The sequence below is a fragment of the Lynx rufus genome, unplaced genomic scaffold, assembly GCF_022079265.1.
Source record: "Lynx rufus isolate CCGP_SWC_20201006 ecotype Redwood Valley unplaced genomic scaffold, mLynRuf1.p SCAF_6, whole genome shotgun sequence".
NCBI classification, from domain to species: domain Eukaryota; kingdom Metazoa; phylum Chordata; class Mammalia; order Carnivora; family Felidae; genus Lynx; species Lynx rufus.
In genome coordinates, this window is record NW_025814878.1 from 136,797,461 (window position 1) to 136,809,624 (window position 12,164).

Sequence of the window (12,164 nt, forward strand, 5' to 3'; positions counted from 1 at the left end):
TGCTGACAGCTCACAGCCTGGACCCTGCTTCGGATTCTGTGTCTCCCTCTCTTTCTCTCTGCCCCTCCCCTGCTTGTGCTCTCTCTCTCCTCTCAAAAGTAAAATAAACATGAAAAAAACATTTTTTTTTTAAATAAGAAAGACTATGATAGGCCTCCTAAGCCTTGCAATGTTGTTTCAGGATATGTGTTAAAAATAAGATTTCCTTTTTGTTCACTGTTACTCCCTGCCAAAGACACAGAAGAACTTCTCTGTGAAGCTGTGTTTGGGGATCGACACCCGATCACCACTCTTTTTAGGAAAACGGATCATAAAGTGGTCCACTGCGTGATCCGAAGAATGAAATCCTAATACTTGAACTCTGCAGGATTGGGTTGAAGACTGAGAACTTCAGCTGTCTTCCCCTCCAGCAAATTTCTCCTCTCCTCTACCCCATGTGACCCTAACCTCCCCCGAAATCCCAATCTCCAGGGAGCTGGGGCCTGTTCTTCCTATCACGAACTTTCAGTCTTCTGGAAGCACTAGAAACATCAAAGAGAATCGCCTTCTCCCACGTCCTGCGTGTCTCACACTCTGTGGAATGGACTGCATAGGAGGGGATTGTACACCCTTCGTGGGGTGGGTCCTGCTCATTTCAGAGAATCAGCAAAGGCACTTCCAGGCCAGCACAAAGCGTACAGGCAGTCTCTCCACCTCGCACTTGTGTGGCCATTTCTCTTGTCCTGGGGTCCTGATGTCCTGGCATTGCCATCACAGATCTCGCGTCCCTGAATAATGCTGTGGTGGCCAACGGGCCAACACTTGCCCTCAATGACACCGAAGCTTGTGAGCTTCCATTAATGATTTGCTTTTACGTTAAACACACGGTTCTAGAAACACAAATTTCTGGCATGGCTAACCCTTGCATGACGAGAGTTTGGATAAGCCAGCAAATTTTCCTGCTGACGTTCCTCAAGTTCCATGCCTTCCTGGTGCTATGGGCTGTGTCAGTGATCTGCTGCCCTCTTTTGAATTTTAGGACGCACTGCACCCATAAATAGGGCCTGTTGCCTGAAGGAGCCTCCGCTCCGTGTCCTGGGGCAGGTGGAACCTTCTGGCTCAGTTTACTGATGCCCAGCAAAGGCTAGTCCAGCGCCGTCAGAACACTGTTTTCAGCTTCCCCACCCCCACGAATATGATGTCTTCTGCTGGTGTTCTGGGGGCGAAAGCAAGACCCATCTCCTACAGCCACAAACCAGTCGATGAACGATTAGACATGCTGTTGCGCTTTTGTTTTCATTTGAATTTTCCTATGAATCAAATTTATCACCCGGACCACTGCCCCTTCTGGGCTGACCTATTCATTCCCTGAAATTGCGCGCATGAGGTTCTCGTGACAAAGAATCTAGAAGAAGACTCGATGTCTGAATCCACTCCGTACACCTGCCCGGCTAAACACATCTGTTCTTTGAGGACAACAGCCAGCAGTGGTGGACCTCACAGAGCTGGCTGGGTCACACTGAGATCAGAGGGCCTTGTAGGACGTTAGGCCTGCTGGGCTGGGTACAGCTTACTGGCGCCAGGGTCCCCCTGCCCCCCCCTGCTCCCCTCTACCAGCTACGCTCTGCTGTGACTTCATCACCCCCAAACCATCTGCATGGTGCTTCCTTCCCCTGCCCTCCCTAACGGCATCTCCGTCCCCACGTCCTCTGGCCATTACCCCCACTTCCTGTGCCAAACTCATAGATGAAGGAACAGGTGAGGATACGCTCACGAACAATAAAACTAAAGAATCTATTGTCGTCTTTCCTCCAAAATCACAGGCGTTCTTTGGAGAACAAGAAGGCGGCCGCAATGGAGGGTCGGAAAAACCAGGAGGCGACGTCTAAGATCAGGTTCTATGAGGAAGCTGATCTCTGTCCATGGTTCTATGGCAATCTGTCTGCGTGTCTGTCTGCCTCTCTCAAGCTGCTTTGAGCTCCGCCCTACCCCCAGAGCCTTCGCAGACTAGGTGCTGGAACACCGCTCCCCCTGGGCCCCCTCTGGGCCATAGCAGTCCCGTGCTGAGCATGGAGACTTGGAGATGTGGTCCCCCCGCAGCTCCTAGTGGGAAAAAGAATGAGCAGCACTGTCTTCCTCCGGGAAGAATACTGAAAGTGCCTAAAGGTCCAATTAGGCCGTTAGGAGATGAAAATGCACCCAACACACAGGGGCTCTCCCAAACCACTGGGCAAACGGCCCTCTCTGCTCCACGGCCGGACTCCTGGGTGTGCGGCCTGTGCTTCTGGAAGGGGCCTGCACTTCGGGCAATGCTCTGCCGTCACTGTCTTGACATCCCTCACAATTGTTTGAGTAAGGGGCCCACGTTGTCTTTCTGCACTGTGCCCCACGAGCTGCGGATCTGCTCCTGCGTCGCATTCAGGCACAGCCCAGTCCTGAGGCATCCTATTTCCCCCCGGAAATGGTGGGTTTGTACAGGTTTACGTTTGGGGGGCGGGGCAGGGGGCGTGGAATGCCGCGTGGTAGCCTTGGACCTGATTCGGACTCTTGGCTAGAACGCCTGCTTAAGGGTAATGCAGCGTGGCTGGCTGGCAGTTACATTTCCAGGGACCGCGGGCTCGGTCAGTTACGGAGAGAGAAAGTGCCCATGGAGAACCGTGCAAAGGGCCTGGAAGGAATCATCACGGCCAGGAAAAAGACACGGAGAAATTCTGCATGGGGGAGATAGTTCAGTAAAAAGAGAGGTTCACAAGCAAGTCCCAGGGGTGATCCTGTTGTGTCTAGAAGGAAGAGACAAGAAAAACTGTTTCTTCCAGTCTTTTTTTTTTTTTCAGCTGAAGCCACGAGGCCCAAGGCACATACATACTCAGCCGATATTTTTTCTGTGTCCTACTGTTTGTTCTGAATTCTTCCTGAGTCGCTGCACAGAAGCACTACATCAACACAATTTATTTGATTACGATGCCGCGTCATATCATATATCTCCTGTTCACGTTCGGGTGACACGGCACTGTGCTTGTGTAGGAGCGTTTTGGGTGCCCATTATCACAATCACTGCCGAATAGCATTTACCAAGTGCCCACTATCATAGTAGACGCTACAACAGAAGGGGGGGAGGGCACATATAACAGTTTAATAATAGAATAGGAAAAAAAAAAAGATACTCTTTCTATTGAATCCAACTTGCAGACAAACAAAACAAAACGAAGAACTACTTGATATTTCCTCTCCATGCCTGCTGTATGGTGGCAAGAAAGACCTCCAAAGCACATAAAGCTCTTATCTTTGTTCATTCCCCCAAGAATAATAGATCAGTCAGAGCTCTGATGCTGTTTTAATAATGCACAATTTACAATTCATTGGTTACCAAGCACTCACAGTGTAATTAACTTTACAGACCTGTTCAGCAAATCCACATGGTTGTGTACAATATGGGGGGAGGGGGCAGGCAGGGGAGGGCAAAGAGAGAAAGTCATCTTCCTTCCTTTCTTTATATCAAAATTGCTGAGTCCTCCGCCAGCTGGGAAGATTGGCAGGCAACTGCTGTGACCGTAGGAAGGCCTGAGTTCGATGTACAATCTCCCCACCAAAAAGTTTTGAACTGGCAAAAACTGTAATCCTTACGGGTACCATGTTCAGTCCCCCGGGAGCATCTCACGAAGGAAGCATGGTGACTAAGCCACAGAGCTAAGAATCACTCTTTTAGGGGGGAGAAAAAAGCTATCTGCCTCTCCATCTTCTATACTCTTGCGAACAAAATTTAAGCTGCATATAATCACTCCCTCCCTCTCGAAAGTGTGTAGCAAGAGCAGGGGTACCAAGGAGGCAGGGGCTGGGGGAGAGGAGAGACACAGATTCCCTGCCTGCTTTTACAACCCTCCAGAGGGCCATCATTTACTTGAAGGGGCCTCTGGAAATTCACAGAGAATTCTCACAACCAAATAAAATTCACTTGCCGTGTGTCAAAGTATATATCAATGACCTACTTTGTTTTTAAAAGCTCTGTTCTACACCTTTTGGATTTCCCCAACGTACACGTGATGTTTTAGCTTAGAATCCAATTGTCCAAAAAGGAGAATCTGCTTGATGGTTTACTTCTGTCCTTAAAAACAGAACATAAAAAAAAAAGAAGGGGCAAATGGGCTCCACATCCCCCTCTTTATTCCCAAAGCCTGTTTTCCTCTTGGTTGTGGCTTCTAAGTCCTCAGAATAGGACTCACACACACGTAGACTGGAGATGCTACATCACCTCCAAGTCGTAAGCACGTGGGTTATCACGTCTCATGTAGTATGGAGGCCAAGAACTTGGGCTTCGCAGGCAGACAGACTTGGGTTCAGATCCTGGCTTTGTCACGTGCTCGCCGTTCAGTTTGGAAGAGTCATTGACCCTCCTGAGGACTTAGTTTTCCCATCAATAAAAATAAAATGGAAAGCATTGACCTCACAGACTTATTGAAGGGCTGAAGGAGATAATTTGCAGAAAGCGGTCAGCATAATGCCTTGTTTTGGGTGGGTATATATAGCAAATGGTCATTATTATTTTGTTGATGTTACTCGGTCGTGGTTAGTCATTTTGTTATGTTTAGCTTTTCGCTCTTTTTAGCAGCCCAGATAACAACCAGAGGAGATGCCGATTAGCGTTGCCTCATTCTGAGCGAGGGTGTTGACACAATGGCCATGCTTTATAGTCTACCACTGGGTCAAATGAGAAAAGTGAGGGTCTATGATCACTTTGTGGGTAGAATTGCCTAAAACCATCCTACTTTGAGTAGCCTGAACTCCCTTTCACTGGAATTCGAAATGGGTTGGTCAACAAAGGTGGGAGATTGTTTCCAGAGAATCAACGGTCAAATGGGCGCCCCTCCAAAAGCACAGTAAGTGCCTTCCAGACACGAGATGGAATACAAAGTAAGTTTGGCAACGGAAGGAGAAGGTACTCGGCATAACCAGGGCGTTAGGTCAAGGGACACCCTCTCTTCTAGTAGGCATCCAAGTTAGGGAGGTGGGTGGGTGCATTTATAAAAAGAATGGAAGTCCCTGAGAGTAAGAGGGGGGCACGCATGCAACATAATCGCACATGTATGTTAAGGGTTTAATATTCCCTGGATACTCTTCTAAATGCTTCACGTGTATTAATTCATTTAATTCTGCATAGTTACGATTATGATCACCATTTTATAGCTAAGGAATGTGAGGCACAGAAAGGATGAGTCAAGGTGATGTGAACTTCTTTCATGTAAACCCAAGAGTTGGCTCTACAACTACTTGAGTTACTGCTCAAGACCATCTGGATGGGTATTCTAGTTGGGACTGGGGATGAAATTAACAATGGCTTAAAATATTGTGAGACTGTAAATTATAGCAACCTATAGTCGGAAGCCTGGGAGAGCTGGCGGAATAGCCACAAGCCAGGAGGCTTCTGGGAGGGGACACTCTGAGGAACTAGAGAACAAACAGCCCCCAAGAAGATGCCCAGAGCACTGCTATGGCACTCCAGATCTGTCACTATGGTGACCCATTCAGGGTGTGGAGAAGGGGGGGGGCGGTTTCTCAAGACCCCATTTGGTAGTAGCCCTTCTTACTGGGAACCACAAACTGCTCTGTGTCCTTCTGTTTTCGTTGGATGCTTGTGGTTAGGGCAACAGAGATCCATTCAGAATACAAGAAAAGGGGACAGAGCATTGTGGTAAGGATACTCACAGACTGGAACTGGACCACAAGCTGCAAAACTCTAGAAATTAACACAGCTCCCGGGATCAGCTACTCTCTGTCTCAAAGGCGGCATTATCTCTTTTCTGTCCACGGCTCCTCATTTCTCAGTGTATCTCCACCGTTTTCTTTTCTATCATCAGCCGCCTTTGTTTCATCAATGTTTCCAACCCCCTTAAACACGACCCCCCATGGCCTCCCCTGACCCTGATTTACCCTGAGCAGCCCCCTTCCCACCATCTGAATATATTTGTTACAATATCTTAGTTCATATTTCCAAGAGAGAAATCTGATGGACTCTGCTTCTCTTTTTCTGAACAGAGTTCTAGGTACGGTCCAGTCCCAGGGCCTCCTGTCCTGTCGTAGGATACCCACTCCTATCCCGACCAGCTGTGGGACAGGTGGGGTCACATGGCATAAAATATGGGCGTGGCGGCTGCTCCTTCTTCAGTGGCCCTGGGCAAGGCAGCCTCAGTCCCTAGAAACTCTGCCCAAGGCAGGTGTTTCACACCAGGGTGGTGCAGCTCCACATCTAAGTGTGGATCTGGCCCCAGGACCATGCTCTCGGAGGAACAGCACAGGAGTCTGGATGGAGGCTCTGACCCAGCAGGAAGCTGTCCAGCAACTTGCTGTATAATTTTAGTGTGTATTTCCAAGTTTTTCTGTTTTACCTACGCCTCAACATCTGCTGACCCTCACCAGAGATCCTCAACACACACACACACACACACACACACACACACACACACGTGCACACAGTGGGATTTAACATCTCCTGTTCTTGATCAGACCCTGACCTCAGGCTGGCTTTGGATCTGTTCATACTCTTCTTCCTACGGAGCTTTGGTACCTGCTCTGTGTCCTTCCTGGCATCTGACCTCAGCCAAATGTTCTTCGCCTAGTTACTCTCTCCTCGGGGCTAGTACTTTGAAGGAGTTCCCATCTTCTGAACTGCACAATCTATGATAAATGAACAAATAGGTCTTGGTGTGAGGCCACATTGGGTAACAGTGTGGGTTACAAATAATACGGAGCCGATACCCATCGCCTGTCTGTTGTCAGTTTACTCAACAGCATTTGTCAGTTTGATTTCAGCCAACTTTGCCCAGAGGTGCTAGTCCTTCCCAGTGGCCACTTGTCACTCACACACATCAATTTCTTAAGGTTTGTTTTGGTTTGTGGCAAAAAAAAAAAAAAAAAAAAAAAAAATCTACCAGGCTAAGCTTAATTTGGTTCATTGGATCCTTAAGATTTTCATTCCCATCCCACTCGATCTTTTTGTGGAATTTTTCTTTCCTTTGACCATATTTTCATGTCCAATCTCTTCCTCCTGTTGGTTTTTCCAGATCTCCTGATAATCGTTTATCTCATGGCAAGTCTACCCATCTGGCCCAGTAGGATATAGTTTATTCTAGCCTTTAGAAAAAAAAAAAATGCTTTCCATACTTCACGGTCACATCTGATTTTTTTTCCCCCAAGGCAACTTTCAGGGGCATCCTAAGTGTCCCTGGAAATATAAGACCCTGATTTACACTGGGGAGTAGACAAATTCAGTGCCGTGGAGGGAAGATGGAGTCTTTTCACAGAAACCAAGCATCGCACACAGCTCTAGATGTGAGCACATTAGGACCCCGGTGTGATTTGTAGAGTATTAGGATGACCCATCGCTCCTCAAGAGACCCTTTTGCACATCTTCTAACTCAGTGGTTCTCTATCTCCCGGAGAGGTTCAAAATTATGGATGCCAGACTCCCACCCAGGCCAATTAAGTTAGAACTTCTGGGGTTGGGGTCCAGACATCAGTACATGTTTTTAATTGTCTAGGTGGGTCTAATGTGCAGCCATAGTTGCGAACCCTTCCCTAGTTCAGTGGTTTATAAACTTGGCTGTACTTTGGAATCACTAGGGAACCTTAAACAATACTGATGCCTGGGTCCCACCCTCAGAGATTTTGATTTAATTAGTCTGGGTTTTGGCCTACCCATTGTGATTTTAAAAGCTCCCCGGGTGATTATAATATGCAGCCAAGATTGAGAGCCAGTACCTTCATGGATGCCTGAAATTTCAACATTAGGCTCTCTGCTTCTCACCTGAGTTTCTAACTGACACAAAAATATACATGCCCTTGGGTGAAAGATGATGCTTTTCTCAATTATGTATGCCTAAGTGTGAATGTGTTTCAGAAGTAAAGTTGCTGAATTGAATACAGGACACCGGTTATGTTTGAATTTCAGATAAACAACAAATAATTATTTGTGTAATTATGTGTGTGATAATTATGAGTGTAAGTATATCTCGTGTAATATTTAGACACACTTATTATACTGAAACATTATTCGCTGCTTATCCAGAAGTCAAACTGAACGGGGCAGCCTATATTTTGATTTACTAAATCTGGTTCAGCCTATCCAGAAGGCTTTCTGAGAGCAGGCTGCAGGAGGGGGGGCATGGAAAAAGCACAGGGACATAGAGACCCTGGCAGGAGGCAAGGAAGACTGCCGAAAGACCACCAAACAAAGCGGGGCTATGCCAAACAGGAAATTATTTGACTTCTCAAACTCATTCAGGTACCTACTGCCACGTCCTTGTAAAAATCAAGAGACTCTCCCCTCCCTTAGCAGCTTGGACAGCAGGCAGAAGGGGTTGAGGACACATTATCCTTCTAGACCTGCCTGCAATGACCCACGGCAGCCAACAAGCCATGATCTAGGATCCCCTTCCTGCAGGGTCAAGAGCAAGGTACAGGTACGATAAATGGCGAACTTATTCCCTAATGTCCTGAGTTGTGTTGGTTTGTTTTTTTTTTCCATTTAAAACTCACTACATTTAGAATTACAAATTTACAAAAAAAATCTAAAGATAGAATTTAATTAAGAACTTAATTAAATTTCGTATAAAATTTAATTATGACCAAAGGTTTCAAAATAGCTGGCTTTGACTTATGATAATTGTAACCTGCTTCCAGGAAGTTAGACAGACAAAAATGCCTTCGAAATTAGGTAAAGAAGGTAGATATGTAAATAAATATGATAAAGGCTCCCTAAACTAAAATCCCAGTAAGCCTATTATAAAGTCTTGTATTCCTGGGTATGCTAATCCCATCCTCCAAATAAATTCACCTTTTTTTCAAGGACATTTTCTTTTGCACTTTTCTTGTGAACTCTTCCTTCTACATCTATGGATACCCAGGGGATTTTCTTCTCACTGGTTTCCAAGTTATCCAAACAGAAGATACTTACATCTAGTAACGTGACAGGTCGGCACACCTAGGAGAAATGGATCTATATCCCCCAAGCCCCTCCTTAGATTCCCCAATTGAACATATTTCCATGTATTAGGTTACCAGGGTCTAGAAAAACAAGTTTATTTATTTATGAACATCTTTTTCTTTCCCAGTTAAGATGATATTTGGATTGTTAAATCTGAGCATGAAGTCAATACCCCAGAAGAAAATGGGAGACATTGTTCTGACCCAAACAATCTCCACAGAATACTAGAGTACATAGAAAGTTCTTCCTAGTCCCCCAATCCACCTTCCTCTCCTCCCCGCCAATGTTCATGTACCTCAGTTTTCTTTTACCATTACCTCATTGTCGCACTGACAACCCCATGGACCGACACTTCCCAGGTATCTTTGAGGTCCTTCATCCCTGGGTCTGACAGCTGCCTGAGACACACAGGGCCCTGGGGCCCCTCCTTAGCTCTTCTCTTTTTAATGGAAAGGATGTTGCTTTCCGAAGATTATCCGGAAAAGAAAGGCAAATACTCTTTGCTTTCCAGCAAAGCTAAAGAGAGTGGCACTGGGTTCTGTGACAAGGCGATGCAAATTAAGTGTTTAAAAAAAATAAAAGGCATTCTTCCTTACTTAACCCTCCCATTGACCTTGACCCATCCCCGGATACAGCTAAGTAGACAGGAGCACTCCTTTGCGATGAGAATACCGGGAAACGTTGCTGTTCAACTTACCGATACTCACCAAATCAATTTCTTGCAGGATCTCTTCCCGGCTAGCCCTCTGCGTAAAATGTAAACCACTGGAACTCCGAGGAGCGGAGCTCCAGGGAGGGCACCAGGGAGGGCGCATTTGGTCAAGGAAGGGGCAGCCAGTCATTTTAAGACCTGTTGGAGGAGCTTATCAGGTTCCCGATTTCTCCAGTGTAAAATGCCTGGCGGGCTCGATGATGGAGATAAACGCAGCTGTAATGTACCATGATCCAGAGCTTATTCACAGATCACAGCTGCGTAATTTCAGGTAACATGCTTCCCTTGTTTGGATTTGTTTAACATTGTTAAATATATAGTCAGACCATCTGCACAGTATTTTTTTTAAATTGGAAATTACAACCATAACTTCCTTTTTATATATCAATAAACTAAACAGCAAAATTTCAAAGGGATCCTTCTGTACCGAGCACTGAAGCAGAATGCCTGTCCCACGCCACACCACTGCCTAATTGCACACTAATTGGACAAACGTGATTAAATATTTCAAGATCTTTACTAATTGCCTCTATTTTAGCTTTAAAATTTGCTTGCCACCAACAAATTTAATGACACTGGTGTCTAGTCATCACCAAAAAGCCCAAGAGTTGCTCTTTAAAATGTACCTAGTCAGAGTATTTACTGATTGTGCATTGTTTCCAATGTAGCTTAATTAGAAATCCAATCAGTTCCCTAAGTCTAATTATACTTGATTTGTAGATTCAGACTATGATACATAATGAAGCCAAGCAGCTAACAGTAAACGTGCCTGAAATGTAACAATAAGAGAAATATTTTTTAATGTACGTCTTGTCACTTTGGAAAAGCAAGTGAAACACACGATCTTTCATGATGGGGATTTTGGAGGTTTGAGCTTTTCCAAGTTTCCACGAGCTGGGTTCCAATTCGATCGGTAAAGCCTGCTTGGAAAGATGACGGTCAGAAAATATTTCTGTGTCTCCATATTATAGATCAGAAAGAAAGGAGAGACAATTACTTCCTTCACGTTGTGAGAAACTTTTGTGACATTATTGCACAGCAGTTGCCTTGATGAAGCTGGTATAGTTAAAATGGACACATTCGTGGAGTGATTTAAAAAAATTGGCTTCCTAGCAGTTTGATTTAACTATTTGAGACAATTCTTATCCAGTGCCTAAAAACCGGCGTGTCTATAAGGTGATAGTCAAATATGTGAGGATATGATTTTGTATATACACAGAATTTTATTAGAGGGAAACATTTCTAAACATATAATGGCATATATGCAGTAATTTGCAACTGATTCTTGGTCTGTGAAAACAGGCTGGGTGGAGTAGAAAAAACACTTTTTAAAAATTATTTAAAAAAATAATAATAACGCAGGGGGCACCTGGGTGGCTCAGTCGGTTAAGCATCCGACTTCAGCTCAGGTCATGATCTCGCGGTTTGTGGGTTTGAGCCCCGCGTCGGGCTCTGTGCTGACAGCTGGGAGCCTGGAGCCTGCTTCGGATTCTGTGTCTCCCTCTCTCTCTGCCCCTCCCCCTCTCGTTCTGTCTCAGTCTCTCTCTCTCTCAAAAATAAATAAACATTAAAAAATTAAAAAAGAATAATGCGGACTAAGATGACAATTACTGCTTCAAGCACCCAACCGGTTTCAGGCGGTAGCATGTAGACGGAACCCACCACTCTGTGCCCAGATTCCCAACATTTCTGTGTTGGCATCACGACGCTGGAGTAATGTTGGCTCAAAACGAACCTCAAGATTTATGATCATTTCGCTTCCATTTTGAACACAGTGGGAAAAATCAAAAGGTGAATCAGAGTGGAGACGAGAGGGTAGAAAAGAAACGGGAGTTTTAGGCATAAAGGCACTGCGGGATTATTCAAAACATCCAGAAACTCTAAATTAATTACTGTTGACTATTCAACAATAGGCTATTACTTTAGCTGTCTTTCCTTGAATGTAAAAACTTATCTTTTTGTAACAACTTAGCCTGAAAGAAACATGGAAATATTTGTGACTGAAAGACTACAGAAGTGCAAAATGTGGGCAGTTTTCAATTTTGCATTATTTATATTTATTCTGCTGTTGCTTTTAAAAAGCTATGCAGTAGGGGTGCTTGTGTGGGCGGCTCCGTCGGTTGGGGGTCTGCCTTTGGCTCAGGTCAGGATCTCACCGCTCGTGAGTTCGAGCCCCGCGTTGGACTCTGTGCTGACAGCTCGGAGCCTGGAACCTGCTTCGGATTCTGTGTCACCCTCTCTCTCTGCCCCTCCCCCGCTCGCACTCTCTCTTTCTCAAATATAAATAAACATTAAAAACTAAATAAAAAGCTGTGCGGTAGAATTGCTCCATTGTGAATATGATATACACACATTTTAAAGACTCTGTGAGAAATATCTTATGTTTGTTCTTTCTCCCTTTCTCAAGATCATCTCATCGCGTGTACTGAGCCTGGAGGGTTTTCATTTGCCTTCGGTACGACACAGTTCCGAACCAACGCACCCTCTAGCCAAGAC